The sequence below is a fragment of the Lissotriton helveticus genome, chromosome 7 (genome assembly GCF_964261635.1).
Source record: "Lissotriton helveticus chromosome 7, aLisHel1.1, whole genome shotgun sequence".
NCBI lineage: Eukaryota > Metazoa > Chordata > Amphibia > Caudata > Salamandridae > Lissotriton > Lissotriton helveticus.
In genome coordinates, this window is record NC_136068.1 from 785390716 (window position 1) to 785402788 (window position 12073).

The following is a 12073-nucleotide window of genomic DNA, read 5'->3' on the forward strand; positions in this document are numbered from 1 at the left end:
CATATGTGAGTGGTGCCCTTTTGTGGATTAGACTAGGGACCTTTTGCACTGGTCAAGAAGCAAGTGGACCTGGTAGGCGTGAAGAGATGGGTACAAGATGATCAGGGTCGACTGAATGTTGATCCATAAATGATTATATGTGTGTATGCTTCTACTGTTTAACGAATTGAATTTTACGACATATTTGGCACACAACATAATATGTCACTGCTAATCCTGGAGATTGTGGATTTGTTAACTGTATGGCGCCCTGACTTTCAGAAATGTTTCTGGCGGCAGGGAGGAACAGCTGCTTACCTCCCACCATGAAAGAAGCTGCTATAGTTGCTCCACCGAGGTGATGCAGGAGCCTTTTTGACATCGCATGTTGTCACACTCTGGCCATATTTAATGTCGCCTAGAAAATAGTGAGCACCAAGCGCCTGCGGTCCCTGAGGGAAAGGGGTTCATCGGTAGATGACGCGCTACACACAATAATATGAGAAACCACAATCGTTACTTTGAGTTAGATTGGTTCTGGCGGGTTCAAATACTTAAAAACGATTCTTGTTTATTGCCTCAAATTTTGTAAAGTTGTCACAGATTTACAGAGAACAAACTGTGTGCGTGATGTAAAATACATCTGTTTCGACGAATAATGCATGTTTTTCTGGAAAAAAGGAGTTAAATAAATATAGAAATAGGTTGTCAAATTATACCTTATTTGGTACATGTGAACCAATCGGGGTTCATCCTTGACAGATGCACCTCACCTAACACAAGACTATTATTTTTTAGCCTTCTGACCATCCCTCAATGGACACTCAGGGGCAGATTTACGTTTCCTGGCGCATCCCTGCAAATCAGCTGGGATGCGCCAGGAAAGATGCGTGACGCAAGTTTACCCTTGCACCACCACAGATGCGCCGCATTTACAATGTGGCGCATCATGGCACAAGGATAAACAGATGCGTGTCGCATCTTCGGGCGTAAGGTTGGCACAGTGCTGGAGTTGTGTCGCGATTCAGAAAATGGGGTGGTGATGAACAGAGTGCCTGAATTAAGCAGACCACTCTTACCCAGTCCAAATATCAGGGCTTGATCCATCACTGTTTTTTAGCTCACTGCACCATCCCAGCTCAGAACTTGGCTATATGCAAATTAGTCTGTTCCTGTCCCAGTGCATGATGGGAACAGGGCAAACCAAACTACCATGCCAATTCTTGTACTGGGAAGGAAACCAGCTTCCGGGGACCGGTTTCTGCCATTTCAGGCGTCGTCGGCCCGGCTTGCTTGAATCCTGATGGTGCAATGAGCAAGGGACTCACATCTGAGTATACCCTTCCACGTTTATGGTGGACAAAATGATTCAGAAAAGGGGGTGGTGATGAACAGAGTGCCTGAATTAAGCAGACCACTCTTACCCAGTCCAAAGATCAGGGCTTGATCCATCGCCGTTTTTTAGCTCACAGCACCATCCCAGCTCAGAACTTGGCTATATGCAAATTAGTCTGTTGCTGTCCCAGTGCATGATGGGAACAAGGCAAACCAAACTACCAAGCCAATTCTTGTACTGGGAAGGAAACCAGCTTCCGGGGACCGGTTTCTGCCATTTCAGGCGTCGTCGGCCCGGCTTGCTTGAATCCTGATGGTGCGATGAGCAAGGGACTCACATCTGAGTATACCCTTCCACGCTTATGGTGGACAAAATGATTCAGAAAAGGGGGTGGTGATGAACAGAGTGCCTGAATTAAGCAGACCACTCTTACCCAGTCCAAAGATCAGGGCTTGATCCATCACCGTTTTTTAGCTCACATATTTAGCGGGCACGACGCAACTCCAGCACTGTTTCAACCTGGCCTATCCTCAACATGGTGCGTCACGCCGTATGCCTGCTTCAAGCAGACGCAAGGTTTTGACACAGCAGCGTCGGAAAAGTGACTGAGTGAAATCTTGTAGATTTCCCTCACAAACTTTTCCGAGGCGTTCCTGCGACGGAACGAGGCGTAACGAAAGTTGAAGGGGCCCCCCTGCAAGGTACACAGAGGGGGCCCCCCTTCAGGATTTAATCCGGATCAGGCCTGAGTATTTATTTATTTAATGCGATTTTAAAGAGCGCAAACTTTACCCAAAGTGGTCAGAGCGCTTTACAAAAGGACCAGTTACATTACATAAAGACTTCGGAGTACATGAGTTACATAAAAGATACAAACAGAAAATCTCTAAATTCACATAAGATCCAGACCTCCCCCAAAGCCACACTCCGAGAAACCCTTGCCTACAGACCCCCCGGCACCCGGACACCATCCGCCACCACCATCACAGACTTCATCGCACCCCACGCCATTGTCTCAACGAACTAGATACTCATTGGAGACCTGAACGTCCACCTCGACAACCCTAGCGACCCTAACTCCACCATCCTCCGGGACAACCTTGCCAGCATCGGACTAAAACTACTCGTCAACACACCAACCCACAGAGCAGGACACACCCTTGTTCTTATCTTCACGGCAGGTAACAGCATACATTTTAGCCACACAACGCAACCGACATGGACCGACCACCGCGGAGTACACTTAACAGTCGACAAACCCAAGGCACCCAAACCAGCCCCACGCCCACCACGAAGAAACTCGAGCAAGGTTACCGACTAGCAACTCAAGCCTCCACCCTCACCCGAGACAACCACACTTGGGCATCCGACGCAGACAACACAGCCAAAGAACTCCACACCTGGATAGCCAACTGCGCAGACTACAGAACCCCAACATACAACGCTCCAGGAAAGCCACCTGGTTCACCACCGCTCTTCAAGAAGCCAGACGCAGCTACAGACGCCTGGAGAAGAACTGGAGAAACACCAAGACAACTGAAAACCACACCACCTACAAAGACGCAATGACGGACTACCACAACCAAATCACAGCCACCAAGAGGAACTTCATCCAGAACAAAATCCTCGCCAACTCCACCAACTCCAAAGAACTTTTTAGCATCCTTCAAGAATTCACCAACCCACGCAGTGAAACCACAGACATCACCCCATCCCTAGACCGCACGACAAGCTTGGAACCTACTTCTACTTCAAAATCAAAAACCTCTACGACAACTTTGTCAACCCTACACCAGGCGCCCCTGACGGCCTCCTGCCCCCAAAGACACCTGCTAGCCCACCATATCCAGCTGGACACCGATCACAGCCGAAGACACCGCCTCCACCATGAAAGGCATCCACTCGGGGGGCCCCCACAGACCCCAAGTGGATCCCCCCTGAAGCCCCCCTGAATCAAGGAACCCACGCACTCATCACCAGCAGACTGGACTATGGAAATGCACTCTATGCCGGCATCAACAAGTCCCTAATCCGCAAACTCGAGATAATACAGAACACCGCCACCAGACTCGTTCTTGACATCCCCCGGCATGAACACATCGCCTACATAGACTCCACTGGCATCCCTTGTGGAGAAAAGAGTCACCATCAAAATTCTCATCCACGCCTACAAATGCCTACACAACACCGGACCCAAATACCTCAAAGACAGAATCAACTTCCACATATCCAAAAGAAACCTCCGATCTTCCAACCTCACACTGGCCAAAACCTCACGCATCCACAGAGCAAGAGCAGGTAGAAGATCCTTCTCCCACTTTGCAGCCAAAACCTGGAAGGAGCTACAGCCAGACAACAGAACAGCCCCCTCCCTGAACACCTTCAGGAAGACCCTCAAAACCTGGCTCTTCGGCTAGACATATCTACGCCTGCCCCCCTCCTCCTCCCCCCCAGTGCCTTGAGACCATCACGGGTAAGTAGCACACAATTCCCTGATTGATTGATTGAAGAATGGTAGTAAGTACAAAAGTCTACTACAGATACTAGAGGTTAGAGTTACATATTTACAAGTTGCAAATTCACTCAAGGAAAATATACAAACAGATAAACTCTAAATTCACATAAGAAAGGTAGTAAGTAAATACATCTACTACAGATACTAGTGGTTAGAGTTACATATATATGTGTATATGTATATATATATATATATATATATATATATAAAATACATACATACACACAATTTGGAAATTCACTCAAGATTACTGTAGGAGAGTAGGGTCTGCTATCCTATGGTCACCCCAAATTTTTGCTTTTTGCTTCACTGGTTTTCGACTACTGAGGCTGTGGGCCTGCTGATCAGACCCCCAGCCTGCTGTTCTCTCACTAAATTAATGACACATGTGCTATAGGCACATACCACAATTGGAAATGGACTCCTTGTCAGCCCCTGTATAATGCACTATAGGTGCCCAGGGCATAGGGGCCACCAAGGCCTACCAGGGGCTGCAGCATATCTTTTGCCACCCCTGGCTGGTTCTTAAATTGACACAACTGGCTGATCACTCAGCTGGGGTAAGGTGGTGTAATCACCCCTTACTTAGATATAGTATACCTATATCTAAACCTATATCTGGACACATATAAACCTGTGAGCCACTCCTATGGAAGGCCTCATCAATCCTGGAGGCAGAGTGCGTGGTTTAATGTGAGATGGAGCTCTAGCATGAGCTGAGCCTGTCTGCAGCTGTCGGGAACAACTCCCTAAGCTGTTTCAGGATAATGCCATACCATATACTCTTAAGTGCATTATAATCCTCGCGGTTATATAGCAACTCTGGTTTGGCTTTATCAAAACATGTCGTGTAAGGTGTCATACGATTTGGAATACTATCCCCTCGCCAGTTCTGGCGACGGGGATAGCATTCCACCCCTCTAGAGGGGTAAGACATGTTACTTTACTTTAATGCGGTTAATTTCAAAAAGGGCCTTAGATCCACAAAATGGATGCCTCTGCCACAGACAAGAGTCTGACCCCCTGAAGCTGACCGAAACTCAGCCAAATGGGGCCTGGACAAAGGGTTTCCTGTCGCAGGAGGGTGTTACCACCCTCCAGACAGGAGATAGTGGATTGTAGCAGGAAGGTCTGAAAGAAACCAGACACTGCCTGGGGCGCACAAGGCTGCCCCTTGCATAATCCGGCCAAACCGGTTCTGGGGCACTCCAGCCCTCGTGCCAGGGCGGCCTGGATCAAAGGAAAGGGGTGTATCCACCCCCTTCCTGGGTCCCACCCATAGGAGGGGACCTAGCAGGTAATCCAGCCCCCAAAATTAGTATAAGACTGGGAGCAGTGCCAATGCACTTCAGATTATCCTGAAGAAACATAAGAAATGAATTCTGGACCCTTCGCCATCCTACTCGACGTAGAAGCCCGAAGAATCTCCCTTGTGGTCAAGGAGTGACCACCCTGTGCAAACAGGCACCATCCAGCTATCGACATCTACTTTGTTGCAGTTCCCGCCGGAACTCGAGCAACAGAGATCGACGAGATCAAGCCTGCCTGCTTTCCAACAGCCCGATCCACAGTCCCTGCAGAGCTGAGACCCGTGGAGGCGACCGGAAGCGTGGGGCACGCCATCTTGAATTGACCACGAGACGCTGACCGTGCAGCCCACGAGTGACCCTCGAGGCTGTACACCGGGGTTTGAGAAGCCTCAACCCTGAGCCACTCTTGCACCAAAGCTCACCCCTCTACACTCATCGAGTGCTGCGTGGGGCCCTTCTGCTACTTTTGGCTCAACGCGTTGGCCCGGTCACTTGCCAGCCGGCTAGTGGCCCCTGTGCCGACGAAAACTTGAAATCGACTTGTGAATCTGGTTGCTCCAGATCTGCACCAGCTCCCCTGAAAAGGAGCCCCCACTCTGACCCTCCTGGTTCGAGTGAGAAGCAATCTCCTGGTTCCGCGTGGATTGCTTTTGCCAAGTGTTGTTTGCTCCAATCTTGAAGCCGACAGCGCTGACGGCGAGAGCCTGCGTGGGACAGATCGTGACCTGCTCCTGGACGTCGTAGATGCCCCAGAGCCCACGTGACAGCGGAGAGAAGCACCTCGACAGCGACCTGATTGCGCCCGACATTGCCTGGTTTCGTCCTGGTTCCACCCTGGTCACTGCTGAGTGACCCAGACTCTGTCCCCTCTGCTTTCAGGTACTTTTCGACTCGAGTCCACCCTTGGACTCCACCGGACACTTCTCTTTCACCCCGCCTGCAGCCCTTTCAGCTCCAAGCACCAAGAGCCTGCGTGACGAAACCCGACTCAACTTCGACCCTGTGCACCCGCTTCCTGTGGGTGAGGTAACTTTGCTCCGCCGGTGTTCCCACACTGGTACACATCTCTAGGGTCTGTGTCTTAAGTTTTGTTCCTCTAGGTTCAGCGGAAGTGTCCTTAAACTTTAACTTTGTAACTTTTACGCACCATTGGTTAACATTGGTGCATGCGTGCGCTTTCCGCACTGCTCCCGAATCCCGTGGGCCTCTCCCGACTTCAGCACTGCTTGTCCTGACTGCTCCCAGCGATTCCCTAGGCCCTAGGCCTAACCACTGTTCGATTGGTATCTCTTATACCACTTGTTTAGTATATGGTTTGAGTGGCCACCCGCCCTCATCCATAATTGTGCAACTTTGTATGTTTAAACTGTGCTTTTGATTTAACGCTTGTGCCCCTTTATTCATAAAGAATACTGGGGATTGTTTTTAGTAATAAACACATATATTTTTATAATATATACTTGCGTGGTGTCCTTTCATTTGATATTACAGGATTGTATGTGGTAAAACAGCTCGCTTAACACGACCTCTTAAGTTAAGCCTTTAGGCTGCTTAGTCCATGCTACCCCAAGGATAGCTTGTCTAACAAGGTTGACTTACAACCTGACACCATAAGGGATTGTTTGGTCTGATAATAGGTGGTTCCAGAATTGGAAACATCACCTATCAGGCCAACTTCTCACAATTACATTTTAAAAAGAGATTAGGGTTGGACAATTATATACTACATATTTACAGATCATGAAATTCTTGCCGTGTTCAGTCTGGCCTTCCTTCAGGTACTGTTGCACTCACGGCGGTGGTCTTGGGTTTGGAGGGATCCCCGAGGTGGAGATGGCCATGGGGTTAGAAGACCGAGTGATGGTGGGCAGAGGCAGCATGCAAGCTCACCTCACTCCAGGTCACTGCCCCAAGTGTCCATGCCACGACATTCAAGAGTTCTCCCACAAGGCTGGTAGCGAGCCCCCGGGGGTCAAACATGCAGGGTGCCCCATAGGGAAGCCAGAGGTAAACAGGAAGTGTCCAACAACACCACAGAGGACCGCGGGAGAGGCAGGCAAGCCCGCAGCAGCCCCAAGCAGTCAACAATCTAGTAGGAGTAGAGTACAGTCCAGTTCAAATGGCCCAGCCTAGGGCCTGACAATGCCAAGGAAGAATCAGGCCCAGCCACAATTACAGCTGAAGTCCTGGGCGGCTGGCCCCAGCACCACAGGAATCAGCAGGAGGCAACGGGGGCCCAGCCACGGCAGGCAACATTGGGCAGGAGGGGGGCCCTGTATGTCACTGCGGCTCATTGTCGTCCGGGGAGGGGGGATAAGGACATATTCCCAGGCGACACAAAGCCTCTCTCCCCTGATCGCGCTCTGGGGCAGTTCAGAAGCCAGCAAAGGTATCCCGCCTCTGCAGAGGCACCGCAAGCGGGCCCACCACAGAGCGAGGTTCAGCAGCGGGCATCTCCTTCCCCGCACCAATGCTCCCAGCAGCAGCTGCAGTCCACCAGGATGTGGCCCACAATTCGGTCAAGCGGCATCAAAACTACCAATGGGCGGCCACACCGGGCTCAGCGGGGCATCTGGTAGAGACAGCAATTATATATTTGCCCCAATGTTGCATCTGGCTGCAAATAAAGGTCAGATGTCCATTCCAACTGATAGTGCCTCCTCTCAAAGTGGCCATCTTGTGGCCAGGCAAACATAGCTGCCAAGGTTTCAGATTGCTATGTGTGACATTAATAATTTCATTGTAATTATGAGTGAGATTTGAACGACTAGGAGTAACATTTTCTCACGATCAAAATCAAGCAATGAATAAGGGGAAACATATAAATATCAGAAATTACACCCATTTGAGCCATGAGAAACTATACGAAGATTTTAAAAGTTCTACAAAGCACCAAAAATGGAAGGGCACTTAGGAAGTGAAGTGGTGGCAAGGGGCATGCTGAGTGGGAAAGAAACATTCCACCTCCCTGGTGGAAAGAGTGAGCAGCAGAATATTCTGCACTTCAGATGGTAAACGTTTAAGAACTCCAAAATGTTGTACAGCAGTGGGCAGGGCTTGAAGGTAATTAATTGATAATGCTTTCAGTACAGAGCAATGACGCTGATCAGCTAAACTTTGTTGTCTAGATATGTTCTCTGTGGAAATGCGCACGTCCCACCGTTCAGTGTGTAAATAACCAAAGTTTGGGTATAAAATTAATGACACAGCAAAGAGGTGTGACCCAGTAGAGCAGGCACAGTTCTGAGTAAGTGGCAAAATTACGTAAGCTTTGAGTGATCAACTTTGAAATTGAGCTCACCTTTCAAATAAAATCGGAAAGAACGATTGGCAAAAAAAAACATCTAAGGAAAAAAGCCAAGCATAAACAGAACATGTGAGAGACAAAAATGTTAATTTTAGATGTTTGTTTTAGTACTTTTTCCATCAGCCCTCTTTGTTTTCGTGGCAGTCACGTAGGCAGAGATTGATACAGAGGCTGGGTGTCCTCAAATGTCTTGTAGTTAGACCTCATGATCCCTGACGACCCTGGGCATCCAGCTCTGGGTAGGTACTAAATAGTTGGTATCTGGTTGAGCCCCGAGAAGTGACACCGAAGGGTGGTTTTAACGAAGCAGCAACCTTTTACAAAACTTGAGATCTGTTGGCAGAATATAAAAGAATAATTGCAGTGCCAAACCCCCTGTTCCCGTGTGCTCGGTGACGAGGGCAAAACTAGGCAAAACTACACTGCTCAGCAGGTAGCTGATCGTGCTAAGCACTTAATTTACAAGCAAATTAGGGTAACATTTAAACGTGGAGTAAGTCTGGCAGTGTCTCACTGACACTTACCTGTGAGCAACAGCAATTCTGGTTTACGGGTCCGTCACACCCTCGGCAAACGTGCACCAGCCTCCCGGCTATAAGACTCAGCAGGAGGAACAGCTTAGCTGTACAGTGTGGGCCCCATCGACCGCCGGGGGTCCGTGGGGTTGGGTACAGAGGTCGAGGGGTCAATTAATTTCAATTTACTGCCGAGTAGCCCAGCGCTTCCAAAATTTGCTGGCCTCCCACAAGCTTAACTGCAGCCGGTGACAGCAGGACGTCACGTAACGTCTAGCGGCGCATGCGTGCCTATTCAACCTCCTATTCAAACTCCGTAACTTTGCCGGTGCAGAGTGCATTCCAGGAAAGAGGTGCAAACTGCAGTATTAACTTCATGCAAACATGAATAATTTGGATAAACAAGAGCAGCGCAGGTGTGCCGGCCACCATGGTGCAGGCTCATGCAGCGCGACGGATCACACAGAACCTGAGGGGGCCCCTTGCAGCTCAAACCTGACGCAGGTTTCATGTGGCGCCAGGCTTTACAACGTGACGCATCTCCCTAGATGCGTCACGTTGTAAATAGGGCGCAACGTGGCGCATGGTTTACGCCTCCGCTGCATCACAGTAATGACGCAACAGTGGTGCTCGGGGCTCGTAAATCTGGCCCGCAGTTGCCAGCTGTAGCCTTAACTGACTTGGAGAACACATTTCATTTGCTGAGCTAGAAATTATTGTTCACAGTTATGGAAAAAAATGGGATATGTGGGACTAGATAATCATATTTAGCAGGAGGATGTAAAGGTCATTGGTGGCACAGAGGCAAGTCACTTACAGAAAACTGAGAATCAATTATAATCTGGAAAGGGTTTATGGAATTATTGCATACAGTAGGATCGCCTGACTAAATATGGTGTACTAAATATGGGTGACAAAAATATTGTCCCATTAGTTGTAGATTTCTTTAATTGAAAACTCCAGTGGGGAGATATTTTCATAGACCATCTCTAGTATACATTATGTATTTCAGACCATATGCTTACAACAATCTACTGATACAACATCCTTGGAAGCGATTGCCACTGTCAACATAAGGTAAAGTAGCACTCTTGAAGATGAGGATGTTGCCATTTTTTGCACGTCTTCTAAACATACCTGTAATACACGTCCCAAAAATTTTTAAGCTCCTAATTTGTTAATTATCAACCTTTGGAGGGGTGACAGGAGCATAGTATCACACCGAAAACTTCAATTACCAGCACCAGAAAGGGGCTTCCGAGCCCCAAATTATAAATTGTACTATTTCTGATGGATACTTTTACCTGCAGATTCCTCACCTCTGGAATACTCCTCTAGGCCCAGACTGGTCAGAAATGCTCCTTCTATAGCCCCCCCCTGTCTGTAGGAGACGCTGGCGGCATATTGAGGCCAGAAGTGGCATCATGTAACATCACAGGAACTTTGGTGCGATCTTTAGCTCTTCAGGGATTTTTTCTCTCAGAAATTCTTTCAACCGCAACAGCGAAATGTCGACCCGAAACGGCCAGGATTCAAGTCGTGTAGGGGTCAAATGTCGTTCTCTGAACCTCATGACATTTGCCTTTAGTGTCTAGACTGTGGTCAAGACTCCTGTAAGTTATGCATCCAAGGCCATTGAAGAGAGAGAAACTGAACCGTTTATGGCCTACCCAGCCGAACCGTGGGCATACTTTCCCTGCGTCTCTCTGTTGTATCTATACACTACCCCTTTCTCCTCTACCCCTTCCCCTTCTCAGACCATTTTCCTTTTCTTCTATGCTCCTTAAATGTTTTTACTGATATCATTGGTAACTTGTGACTGATGTAAGTTTGCAACCATGTGGAACCTTATGTAAAGCGCTCTGATACCTTTGGGTCTAGCCAGCGCTATAGAAAACTCTTTAAATAAATAAATGGCCTGGGCCAAGTATGACAGAAGGGGCTGATGCAGGTCACAGCCTTGATCTTCATTGAGGTTCCCATGGTCATTGACGTTCAGGTCTTTCCACCATGAACACAAGAAAAAGGAGAGGTACAGTGGGAAGAAGAGAGGTGTGTTACCGAGGATTTCTCCCCTCCACTCTGGCTACTCTTCGGAGCCATACCTGATCGACATCCAGACTCCATAGGAGCCGGCGCCACAGACGTCAGTGAAGTTACCAGCACAACTGCTGCCTCTACCCACAGTGACCAGCGCAGAGACCTATCAGACTTCTTGTTGACTGGTTTGACTGGTATGGATCCGGTGCTATACCTGAAAGCTATGTTCAAGTGCTTCGGGTGGGTTGTGGTCCATTCTGTAGCGTCTTTGGGCTCCATTGGTCTTTTTGGGTTGCACTGCGTACTACGCTGGCAGGTCTTCCCATGAAGGCATTTGCACCTTTCATGCCCCAGTTGGCTCCTTTGATCCCAATGACGCTGAGGTGTATGCCGAGATTCAACTCCCCAGTCGTGCCTCAGATGCTGAAACCACAACCACCCCCCACAACTTTACAACCAACGGGGGCTATTAAGAGGTCTAGAAGGGAAGCCCAGTGCCTCATGGAGAAGAAGCAATGAAAGGAGACAAGCGACTCCTTATACCACCTCTTTGTCTATTCCAGCTGTGAACAGGACTACAGCCAGGATATAGAGTACAGCACAGGATTATCCCCAGTTTCTCTTGGAACGCCCTTCACCTGAAAGTTCAGTTATACTACCAGTCTTATCCTGCAAATTCTCTGTGACCAACTTCCCTTTGGCACTAGCCAATAGAGAATCAAAATGACTGAAAGCCAGGTCCGAAAAGGTTTTCACTGCTGAGAGATTAGTTCTATTCAGGCCGGTATATTTACACTTTATGCAACATGGCTAGTTTTATCACACTCAAACTGCCCAATGATCTTTAGTCATATTTCATAGACATCTCACGGTATTGGCAGGGGGCTTCAGGAAAGGTAATTTAAATAGGCCCAGGCAGTGCAGACTCAGAGACTAGAGCAATCGGGTCATCATTGGTGGTGGGTAGGAATACATGGCTCAGGAATCATGGTTAGCTAATGATCTCCAGTCGACCCTCATGGACCTGCCGATTGACAGCTCCAAGCTGTTTGGGGTCAAGGCGGATGACAT

General features: G+C 48.6%; 1 protein-coding gene across 1 annotated transcript in view; it reads right to left on the bottom strand.

The window, feature by feature from the left end:
• Positions 1-9336, bottom strand: part of LOC144769186 (uncharacterized) — a 386373-nt gene extending 377037 nt beyond the window's left edge. The window contains exon 1 of the mRNA XM_078653204.1: positions 8972-9336. The gene's annotated coding sequence lies outside the window, so the exon portion shown is untranslated. The remainder of the gene's footprint in view (positions 1-8971) is intronic.
• Positions 9337-12073: the final 2737 nt, after the last annotated feature.